The sequence below is a fragment of the Balaenoptera physalus genome (assembly GCF_965194825.1).
Source record: "Balaenoptera physalus genome assembly, chromosome: 13".
Taxonomy (NCBI): Eukaryota; Metazoa; Chordata; class Mammalia; order Artiodactyla; family Balaenopteridae; genus Balaenoptera; species Balaenoptera physalus.
The window spans coordinates 30,723,718-30,735,948 of NC_138892.1; the positions used below are offsets into that span (position 1 = coordinate 30,723,718).

Here is a 12,231-nt window from a genome sequence, read left to right on the forward strand (position 1 = left end):
ATCATTTGATACAATCTTCTCCCTTGGCTTTGATAACACCATTCTTTTCCTTAGAGGCCTCTTAGCTATTTCTTCACAGTCTCCTTTATGGAAAAAGCGTGTAGCATGGTGCCTAGCATAAAATAAGCATTTTAAATGGTTTGTTGAATGAATTATTGAATGAGTGAATGAATGCAAGAACAAATAAAAAAGGATTATGTTCCCCTACCCACCAACTAAATGTTAGAGTTTGCCAGTCTTTGGTTACTACCTGTACACTGGTGATTTCCAATTTTATGTCTCCAGAGCCTAAATCTCTTTCCTTACTTCAGGCATGTATATGCAACCTCTGACTGGACTTTCTCCCCACTGACACTCCAAACTCAACCTGTCCGAGTCTGATCTCATTAGTCTCACTGCCAGACCTATTTTTCTTCCAGATTCTTCCACAATCTACCTAGTCACCCAAGTCAAAAATCTGAATGTTATCCTTGGCTCCATCCTATCGGTCGCTTAAGTCCTGTTACATCTTCCTTTTGAAATCAGCCCCCTTATTTCCAACCACGTTGTTTCTACCACTTTTGTTTGGGTCCTCATTAGTCCTTATCTAGATGCCTACAACTCAGTGTCTGCAAAATCGCTCTGAAGACAAAAATCATCTGAAGACAGGAAGCTTATGTTTTTATGCTTGTTAAAAACATAGATTACCAGACATGCCCCAAATCTTCTGCGTCATAATCTCCCAGAAAGGAGCCTGGAAATATGTATGTTTAAAAAGCACCCCAGATGATTCTTGCTATCAGGAAACATGGGAAAATATTTTTTTGCCTCCCAAACACCAGAGTTGCCACCCACCCTATAATCTACTCTCCACAGCATTGCCAGTGACCTGTTTAAAACACGAATCTAATCTTATCACTCCTTTGCTTAAAATATTTTCATGGTTCTTCATGGTGTCTAGGATAATAGCCACATTCTTTAACAGACCCTTCATATTTCTCTGGCCTTATCTTTCAATCCTTTTCAGTATGGACTCTACGCTCTGTTCTTAACTCTTTCCTAAATGCAGCATGCATACCTTTTCAGGCCACTGCACCAGCTCTACCTACTACTTAGGACACTCAACCCCTTTATTCATCACACACATATAATACTTCAGTGAGACAGGCACTGTTCTGAGTGCTTTAGAAGTATTAACTCACATATTCATCCTTACAACACTGGGATGGGTAAGTAGATGGTGGATACTATTGTTATCCCCACTCATGGAGAAAAGGGAGAGACATTTGCCTGGAGTCATGCATAGTTTCTGGCAAAATCACGACTTGATCCCAGACAGCCTAGCTGTAGAATCTATGCATTTAGCACCCATGCTCCTTACAACACTGGGATGGGTAAGTAGATGGTGGATACTATTGTTATCCCCACTCATGGAGAAAAGGGAGAGACATTTGCCTGGAGTCATGCATAGTTTCTGGCAAAATCACGACTTGATCCCAGACAGCCTAGCTGTAGAATCTATGCATTTAGCACCCATGCTCTAGTGCCTTGCCTTCATCTGGTTAAACTCGTTTTTATTTAAAGCACATCTCATGCATTAATACTTCTTGGAAGGCTTCTTCAATCCCCCGGTCTGAATTAGCATTCTGGGCTTATTTTTTGTCACAGCACTCATAACACTGTACCATTAAAGTCTCTTTTCTTGTCTTACAAACCAGACTGTAAGTTCCTTAACAGAAGGAAACACATTTTTTGTATCCCCAAAACCTAGCACAATGCCCAGCATGAAGTACTAAGTATCAGTTGAATTTTTTAAAAAGGAATAAATGAATGAGTGAGTAAACTTATAAGGGAGCTGCAGGGAACATCAACAACAGACAATCTGAACATTGTGCCCCTGAATCGTCAAGTCATCTGTACACAATTTCATAAGGCTTTTCAATTTTGGGCATATGAGATGGCCTACCTTGTATGAAAAATAAACTTTGGAGTCTTCTTACAAATTCTACCAATGTTCATGGGAATTCAAATTAAACGCATGATTGGACATTTATTTGTTTAATCTACTCAGTAGATTTCTTTTATTTCTCTGTGTCAAGCATGAAAGTTAAAACTATTTCTAGACCTTTCATCTTAGCTCAGCTTTCCCCTTAATTTCTTCACTCCAAAATGTTGAACAAAACAGGTCCCTTTTTGTGGTTGGAAAGTTTGGCTTTACATAGAACCTTTCAACACACACTGTCAGCACCTGATTATGGGTCATTTTTTAGCCTCTGACTTTCACTTCCTTCCTTAAATAGGTCTTTCAGATGAATCATCTTCAGCCACTCTGTGATTATGCAGGGAACAGTTACTCAGTATATAAATGAACAGAATGCACTCAGCTCCTTCCTACCTTGTATCCTTCTGTGCTCTGATTTTGGGGGTTTCATTTTCCATTCGGTAAAAATTTGAGTGACAACCGTGTGCTGGATTTTGTGTAAGCCCTCAGTTCATTAACACTTCCTGCAAGTATGAGAGGAAGCAAATAGCTGGGGAAAGCTCACATCTACCAGTTTTCAGCCTTTTAGCATTTCTGGTTTGGAGAGGAATTTAGTGGAAAAGGACTTGGATGAGACTTTTTATAATACTTGTGCAATTATTTTTCTATATCTCATGTCATTATTAAAATAATTGTGTGTGTGTACAATACATTATACGTATAAATGTAAGTAATCTGTCCACCACCACAGTAGTAGAGCCTTCTAACTACTCAAAAATTTATCTCTCAGCCCATAACCCATGAATACTTTATCAAATTCATTCCTATAATATGCATGCTGATAGTCATAACTATTGGATCGATTTTGGAAAATAATATATTTTGGTAAATAATCTATTTAATGATAGTTTATGGGTTGTATCGCATGTACACATGTCCATGAATATTAATATGAAAGAATCCACTTTTTTTCCATATGAAACCAAGAAAAATCAAAGTACCAAGACCTACAATACTGGAAAATACTAGAATGAATTAAGGAAAGAGGAAGTTTACAATAGGAATTCTTGTCTTTTATCTTCCATATCAATGACATCCTACATATGTATGATCCTGACCTACACTTCTACAGTTGAAGGCTGTTTCCTGAGTGAATCACAGCTGCAATGAAATGTGCAGCAACAGAGGTATGAAAATACACAGGCAACAGCACTCTGACAGAGCAATTCTATAGGCAAGAGATTAAAGGACTAATGTGCAGGACCTCAGATATGGTAGGTTTTAGGAAAGATTTTGAACCTCTATAAGAGTGCAAAAACTACTTATTTAAGAGTCTTTCCAGGCTGCTAACGAAGATTCTGGCTTTGTGCTGCTTCCCCCTCTCGTTTATCTTCTGAGAAGAGAAGAGATGTCAAAAGAAAGTAATGCTTTGGGCATTAGTAATGGAGAATCGTCAGAGAGTGAACAGAGAGCAGTGCCTGCGAGGTGGTAGGAAACGAGGAAGATGTAACAGAGTCAATTAGGATAAAGAGCCAGAGAGGGTGGGAAGAGAAAAATAAAAACAGCCCAAACTGGGGGCAGAGGAAACGGCTCAGAAAAGAAGCTAGGAGTGCAAATAGCTATGGGGTGTGACGGCAACTTGTGGGAAAGAGAGAAGAGGAAATTTTCCAAGAGCTATTTGTACCCTTCCTAGTATTTGCGAAACACAAGTGCAGTATTTGAGATGTTCTGAAATCACTTTTGGTAGCTGAGTTCCTTTGCATACAGTACTGCCCTGGAACAGAACTACATGGTTCATGGCTTTATAAACATTACACGTCTTGCAGTGAAATGTTATGAAAACCACCTTCACTGTCATCTGGCCAGCAGGATTTGTTGCCTCTGGATGAACTGATAAAACCCCTTTAGATTGACTCATTCTCTACTTGGACCACATTGCCTCTTCTCCTCTCCCCATCTTCGTTTACTGTTTTTTGTGTCCTTGTTGAAATACAAATAACATACTAGACTTTAACATCCTTGATGCCAGGAACTGTGTCTTTTCTTATTTTTGTATTTCGAGTTATATCTGGCAGAACACCCAGGACGTGATTAGATATTCAGTTAGTTAACTAATCAATTAATTAATTCTAGGATACATATAAAGTTTTGCAAAATAAAATGAGTAAAAATGCACGAAGAGAAAGCCAAGTAGCTTCGGTTTTGTTGGTGGTATTTTAATTATTATCACTTTCTTATTGATCTTTTCAATATTCTGATTCAGCAATATATTGGAATCTAAGAACTATCAGATACATTAGTCACTGGTGATTTAATTACTACAACTGTGCTTACCGACCTTACCAAAATGTTCTAATTGCAGCAATATATTTGGAACTCAATTGTTATTACCACATTTTAACACTTCAGAAAATATCACTAATTTAAGAGACTATTATTCTGCTAGAAAGTAGTTATATAAGTAGCATTACTAACACTTGCATTTTCTACCATTCTTGTGTAAAAATTAGCTACAAAATTGGCCAGTTTTAATTCTCTAAAGTTTATGACGGTATGCACGAGATCATAGCTATAGCTCCCACACGAATTGTTTTGATTGTCTGGAAGTCTGTGCTGTTTCATTAGCTATTATCCTTCTGCGTGAAGTCCTAACGTAATGAAACGCACCAAACCATCTCTGGATCCAGAACAGCAGTGTGCCGTGAGTAGCATATAAGACTAAGATTTAATGGCTAGGTGAGAGCACCCATCAGGAATCCGGATTGAGCTGTAGGAAGTTAAAAAGCAATAAAAACATTTGTTCTCCGACAACAAGGAGCTTATATACAACATACACAAAATAAGTTGCCGTGATGTGAAATGAGAAGCATTCAAACATATACATACACACACTTTTCTGTCATGCATTCATAAACTTACATTTTCAGTTATGTTGTTGCTGTCTCAGTGTACACACATTGCCAGATAGATGTGTCTTTGACCAGGTAAAGTAGAAGAGTCCAGTTGAGAAAACAGGCCCGGAAGAGGCAGCACTTACCAGCTGTGTGCCCTATGTAGGTCTTAGAGCTTCCCTGAGCCTCCGGTTCTTCATATGTGATGAGGAGTGAACACCTACCTCCGGAGTGGGGTCGAAAGAGGAAATGAGGTCACCGTGGAAGTGCCTAGCATAGAACACCCCACAACCAACTGTTCTCTCTCCACATTGCATTTTACTTTGACTTCTGACTGCTAACTCACGGCAAAGCCTGCACCTTCTTGGCAGTTCTGCTTCTTAGACACCAAGATTAAACAAACAAACAAAAGGCGCCCTTCTGATGACTACAAAAAAATAAAACTATTTACACAAGTCACAAAGAAGTAGCATTAAATATGTTACTGATGAGAGTTGTTCAGATGTATATATAAATGCTTGGCTACTTAAAAGATACGAAAGGCAATTAATATAAAGGAGAGGAGGTTTCTGGGAAGATTGTAGAACAAGAAGCTGTCCCTTGAAAGGGTATTATAAGCAAGGTCTGATTAAGGAAATTTTTATCGTGTTTATTCTTTTATGATATAATGCACGCTTTAAAAAAAACTTGGAAAGCATATAAATTTTTTTTAAAAATCATAAAATCAGCCATAAACTCATACCAGATATAAACTCTGGTAACATTTGTTTTCCTTCCAATGTTTTTCTTCATATGTGATCTATGTTTTTTACCTGTTTTAAATTATATAACTTATGTGTCTTTGCATCTCATTTTTTTTTCTTAGATTGTATAATAAGCGTTTTCCATGCTATTAAACATTTTCTGAAATCATGCTTTTTAATGATTTTTAACGACTGCCTGTTATATGTAAGATACATGCGCAATAACTCTGAATCTCACCACTTACCAGTTACTCCTTTGTATTGCTCCCAGGTTTTCACTTTTAGCAAAACTTTAGATGATGAGAATGATGCATTTTAGTTAAAAGTAACATTTTGATCAACATGACATAAACCTTACAGACTGGATAATGAAGAGAAAGAGATGAAGGGGAACAGCTCAGAATAGAAAGCCAACATGGAATTATGTTATCTCTATATACTATCAGATAATATAACAATTGTACTTCTAAGTAAGTTAAAAACATCTTAAGGAAGTCAGAGAGCATTTACTTACACCAAGGAATGGACAGGAATTAAATAGTGAAAAAAGGTTATGTTCTTTCCAAAACACTGATGAATGTGAGACCTGAACTAGCTTTTGCGGTCACAATTGGTCTCTGGAAAGTGTTCTGTATCATAAGAAGATGCCATATTTAATAAATATCAAATGGTAGAATGACATCTGGCTAATAAGACAGATAAGGAGCTCATCTCATACACAGGTTGAGCTCAAGTGAACTCTGGCATAACCATCAAAGAGTGCAAGGAGGGTGGGCAGAGAGGGCAAGGACAGAAGGGAAGATTTCTTCCATTCAAAACCACGCAATTCCATCTCATCAAGTCTTTCCTGATGATCTCCTTCTCCAGAGCCTCCCCTCATCACAAGCTCTCACACTGTAGGCATGTGCCATCAGTTCATGGACTCAACTAAGGTCTAACAGTGTAAGGACACATAGAACAAATTCAATGTTCATGATGGTCATCCTTTGTTCCTCTTTTGTACAGCACTGAATAGTCTCTTCTGAGGTTCCATAGACCCTCCTCCTTTGTTACACTGAAACTTGAGCAACCGTAGATTGTGAAATGAAGGATTATAAACCAGGGCCAGGAGAACTACAGAAGAAAATGAACTAAGGTAGAAGTTGGAACCAGATTATAAGAACACGTTGAACAGATAGCCTGGAGACAGAGATACATAAAAAACCAAAAGATAGAAGGAACTGGAGAGGTGAAGTCAGACAAAGAATCAGAAACCAGAGAGATCAGGTCAGGAGAAGGCACCAGTGTAGAAAGAAGTCAAAACTTGGGAGGACCAGAGGTCACTGCTTCAGAGACAGAGTGTCTTAAACTGAAATTAGACCAGCCTCAAATGGAAGGACATTGTTTACTCCTCCTGAAAAATCAAGATCCACAGATTGGCATCCTGGACATAGAACCAAGAGATTAAGATGAATGCATTGGGTTTGGTAAACTAGCACCTCATTCAACTCCCTGAGGCCCAGTAACTTATCTGGCTTTGGGACTGGGTCTTTCTCTTTTATCTGCCTTACCTCCTATTCTCCAGTTTCACAGCAGGCCAGACCCCCTTTTGATTAATAGCTTTGGCTTAAGCTGTATTCTTCATAGGATCCTTTGGTTTCTGGTTGAAACTACCATGTGCAAGGCCACCTTCTCACTCGTGCAAGAGACATCCTTTCTGTCGTATATGTCCCCAACTCATTTCAGACAAACACCGATGCCCCTTTCCATTCCTTCCCAGGGTTGAGAGTGGCAGGATGTGTTTGAGCTGCTCAAAACCCTATTTTCTTTGGAGTTGAGGAAGAAGGGGATACAAGAAACAATATGAAGAGAACAGTACACCCAGGGACATCCAAAAGCACTAAAAGCTCCTGTAATGGAGCAGGACCCTCTTGGCCCTTCCCAGGACAGACCCCATGTCCTCTGCCTGCCTCTTGTCTGTAGAAAAACTTTAGCCAAAGAATAAGTTTAATCAGAGAAGTGAGAAAATGCAGAAATGAAGGAAAATAGTCAAGCAAGAAAAAATACTAGTTTAGCCATTAAACAAAGTCAAGGACTTTTAGTTCCTCCTCAAGGGCTATAGATAATATTCTGAGTCATATCTTTTGAGCTGTTTTAGATACTGAAGCCTCCACCAGGTAGAAGAAGTTAACTACATGATGACCAGACTATAGCCATGACATAAGCTGCTCCATCTTGCACAATTCCAAGAACTGGCCTCAAAGAAACGGGGACAAACCAACCCTAGAACTAAAGATTAACTGTACTTAAAACAATCAAGATGATGCTTATCAGACCACCACATGACCAATTTCAAGATGACCGTAGGAGCTGACTGTGCTGTTCTGCACGTAGCCCCCTCGTCCCACCTGTACACCCCTGAAACTCTCCTTTACAATCTTTTGCCTCCTGATCGGCAGTTGGGAGTTGGGAGTTGGCTCTTGGACACGAGTCCACCTTCTCCCCAGATTGCTGGCCTCCTGAATAAAGCAACCTTTCCTTTCCTACCAACACTTGTCTCTAGAGTATTGGCTTTCAAGCAATGAGCAGCTGAACCTGAATTCAGTAACACTCCCTCTAAGAGACGCCCCTCGCCCTGGGCAGGACTGCACAGGCCCGCGTGCACCCACGGGGCCACACGCAGTGCGTCAGCTTTGCCTCAGCCTCTCCTCTCTCCATAATCCTTCTCAGGAACTCTGAACCTGATCTGCTCATTCCTTCACCAACCTTTTAGTTAAAACGAAAAGTCCTCTTGAGCACTTTCTATTTTCCAGACATAGTTGAAGCCTTCCTCCTCATACCATTTATCTTACTTAAAAATTTCTCATTTTGTGGCTTCACAAAACATATTTACATGTGAAAGGCAGCCTCAAGGGGATTCTGGTACATTTGTAAAACTCTTGAAGTATTTACATTTTACAATGAATAATAATGTAACTTATATTATTGATTCCTAACTAGCCACCAGAGATTCTGCTAAGCGCTTTATATTATAAATTATATATTATGTATTATATAATTATTTATCCCAATATTTTCAACATACCATGATTGCTTTCAATACACCTCTTATTTCCATTTAACAGAAGAGAAAATTGAAGATCACAAATAGTACGTGATGGATTCAGGACTGAAGACCAAACCCATATGACCACAACATTCATCCTCTGGTCAGTATTCTACATGGCTTCTTGCTCTGAATAACTCTGGCATTGCTGTCTTTGGCATTTATTTGGCAAGGAGGATGGCACTTTCTAATATCCTACAATGAAGATATAGCTACTGCACAATCTTGGTCACAGAATCATTTACTGCCCTGAAAATGGTTGTATGTGAGGCCTGCTAGACTCTAAATTTCCATACTGATCACCTTTTGAAGTGGGAGTGGAAAGAAAAAACTGCAAAATCATCCTTGGCCTGCCATCCTGGGAAGTAAAATGGCATTTCTGAATAGTCTTTCAATTTCTTTCAAAGCCCCTGTAGTAGGAATGAAAGGTGTTGCTTCCATCAGAAAGCTCCTTTCACTTCACTGCCCTTCTCAAGATCAGCTTTCTTGTCACTTACAGCTGAAATTGAAGCCAAGCCCTTGGGCTGGACCTCAGGACTCCACAAACTCCTCCCACAGCCTTCATTGCCTTTCTTTCTAATTCAGAGTTCTCACTGCTCCTGGGGCGCCTGGCCTGCCGTCCCTCACGCTTGGCTTGTCTCCTGCCTCTGCCCGGCGGTGCCTCCCTGTAAGGGCCATTTCACCCCTCTTCCTGTCCACTCTTATCAGACCTTCACTCAGCAACCTCTTCAGTCATACTCACTTCATCGGTGCCCTACTTTGTAAACGGTCTGAAGCCCATTTTATATTCATGGGCTGTGTGTCTCTCTAGCCATAAAGTAAGGTCTTTGGGGATAAAGATTCTATTTTTCATAGAATAGAGGAGTTAACTGAATGGATACTGGCTTAAGGAAATAAGATTATTTGGTGCCTGGCACAAGTAAGCATCCGTGTATTATAACTCGCATACTAATAGTAATAATTCTTGTTTTTGGTGCTTTGGTTCATAGAAATATATATACATATTTAAAAGGTATTAAGGTATCCTGACAACTCTGGTACCTCGGGCACAGCTCAAGACAGGAAGCCAGAGAAGGCTGGTTCACTTTATAGCAGTGATTCTCAGCTAGCGACAAATATCTGGAGACCTTTTTGGTTATCACAACTTGGGGGTCAGGGATGTTACTGGCATCTAGTGGATAGAGGCTAAGAAGGCTACCAAACGTCCTACATCGCGCAGGAGGCCCCCCACTGCAAGGAAATACCCATCTCAAAATGCCAGTAGCACTGAGGTTGAGAAACCCTGCTTCAGAAAGTAAGTTATTCTGCGGTCAGGTTGTCAGCATTGCCTGGGTTTGTTTGTTTGTTTGTTGTTTTGGCAGCTCATTGTCCAATGCAGAGAATATAGATTTTATTTTTAAGATTGAGAATACCACCATTTGCATATCAGTCATTTTAGCTAAATACACTGTGACACAGCTTGTTTCACCTTTACGTTCAAAGTTACCATCTCAACTTTTTAAAATTACTTTTATTAACTTTTCCACTTTTGTATGCAATATAAATCAGTTTCCAAATTCTTAAATAAAATCTTTGGATTGGAAGAGGCCTTAGGAATTATCTGACCCAAACTTTTCATTTTACACGTGAAGAAACTGAGACCCAAAGTGGTCTGGGGACTTTTGAATGACAGAAGCAGGACTGGGTCCTCAATCTCCTAACCCGTACTCCAGTGCTCTTTGCAGTGTCACACAATGCAACCACTATGTAAATGAGAAGGAGTAAATTCTTCTTTGGGAGATTATTTCTTTCTAAGGACAGACCTAGTGACTGTGCTAACTAGTTTCACTGAATCATAAGGTAGAAAATAATTGCTAGAGTAATACATGATGAACACTTGTCCTCTGAAGAAGCAAGATCAAACACTAAAATTCCACTTGGGAAATGGAAATTCTAAAGCCATCTGGCATTTTTCACTTTTAAGCTCATTTAGGTAATACTTTTCAGGATATTATCATGGTTCTTCAAATAATTTTGTGTTAAGACTTTATCTTTGTTAGATATTGGTTAACATTTTCTTGGTAAATAAATTATTATAGTAAACACTTAGATGAGAAAATCTTAACAAAAACCTTTCAAGAACAATCTTAAGTATTTTTGTTCTATGCGGTAACTTTGGTTTTCACGTCATTGCCAAAGAAATGACTGGAATGGAGAGGTTAATTAACTTATTTATAATCATGCAGTATATTAATGGTAAAGAAAGGATTCCAGTACTCAGCTTTTTGTTTTGTTTGGGTTTGGTTTTTTGGTTTTGTTGGTTTTGTTTTGCAAAACAAATGCTTTTAAATTATGCATTAGATGGAATTCCCAGTTTGTTGTTCAGCCTATATCCATCCTAGGGGTGTGAGCTTCTGAGCTCTCAAGCAATGTGAAAGAAATGAGTAATAAAAACTGATATCACCATTTCTTAATGTTTACTACTGAGCTAGGTTTATTTAAATATTTATGATATGAAGATTAGAGATCAATTTGCACCTTTACCCTCCACCATTCAAATTTGAATTTGTGTCATTTGTCCCAAAGAAGGCTCAGTGGAAATGCATGGAGAGATCAGTTTGAATCAAACAAACACTTCAACTCAAGGAACAATTTAAAACAAGGCCCCACTAATCAAGGAAAGGGTCACTAGTTCCTATTCTGATTAAAAATGAGGAACAGAAAGGAGGGTGAGCAGGCTGGAACTTCTTGCAGTGACTCGTTTGAGATTTATAGCAAAAGGAGGAAGTTACCTCCCAGAAGTTGTGTTTGAAGTAAAAAGAACTGTGTTACTGGCATACGAATACCAAACAGGCTGCAGCACTATTCGAGGTAGGAATGATGTGCAGATTAAATGCCACTAAATGTAGTGACAACTTTGAGTGACAGATGAAGAATAAAAATGAACAATTTTTCTGATAACATGTCAGGAAACAAATGCCTCTTTCTTTCAGAAGAAAAAGATATATATGGTTGCGAATTCAAGCAACCTCCCATCTACTGAACTTTTTCTCCCTTACAAAACTATAATTTTGGCCCCAAACGGAGCAATCCCTTGGTAGAAATTGTTACTTCTTCACTTCATTGAAGGTTTACAACTGTTTATTCTGACTGTTTCTGTCCAGGTTTAACAATGTGTTTTATACTAACATTGTCCTGTCTACTGCATAATAAGAGATCCAAGAATAGGTTAGGCATTTTGTCTTCTGTAGGCCAAAGGCCATCATAAGTTCAGATGTACTACTCAGGGCAAATTCGCATGGTTTTTGTACTAAAAATATGTCATGTTTTAGGAGTCATCTTTTTATAAAATAATAAGAGAATAAATTTTTGTATTAATTCAACTTTGTCAAAAATAACTCAAGAAGATATGGAAAAAATTTTTAGAAATTATACAGTACATATCTGCGTCAGACAATCAATAACATCTTGCCTTTGCCAACAAAATGAACTTGAATATTATTTAAACTTCCCCAAGAAATTTCTGGTGTGGATCAAAAAGCAGAAAAGAAAATAATGGGCCTCTGCCTCAGG

The 12,231-nt window shown here is 38.7% G+C and overlaps 1 long non-coding RNA gene across 2 annotated transcripts in view; it reads left to right on the forward strand.

The window, feature by feature from the left end:
- LOC309640448 overlaps window positions 1-12,231 on the forward strand; it is a 160,113-nt gene that overhangs the window by 100,291 nt on the left and 47,591 nt on the right. Inside the window, exon 3 of one of the 2 annotated variants that reach the window (XR_014252229.1) lies at window positions 8,699-11,835. This is a non-coding gene — a long non-coding RNA (uncharacterized lncRNA). Of the gene's footprint in view, window positions 1-8,698; window positions 11,836-12,231 lie in introns of those variants that run through there. The other variant, XR_014252230.1, reaches the window with a different exon arrangement.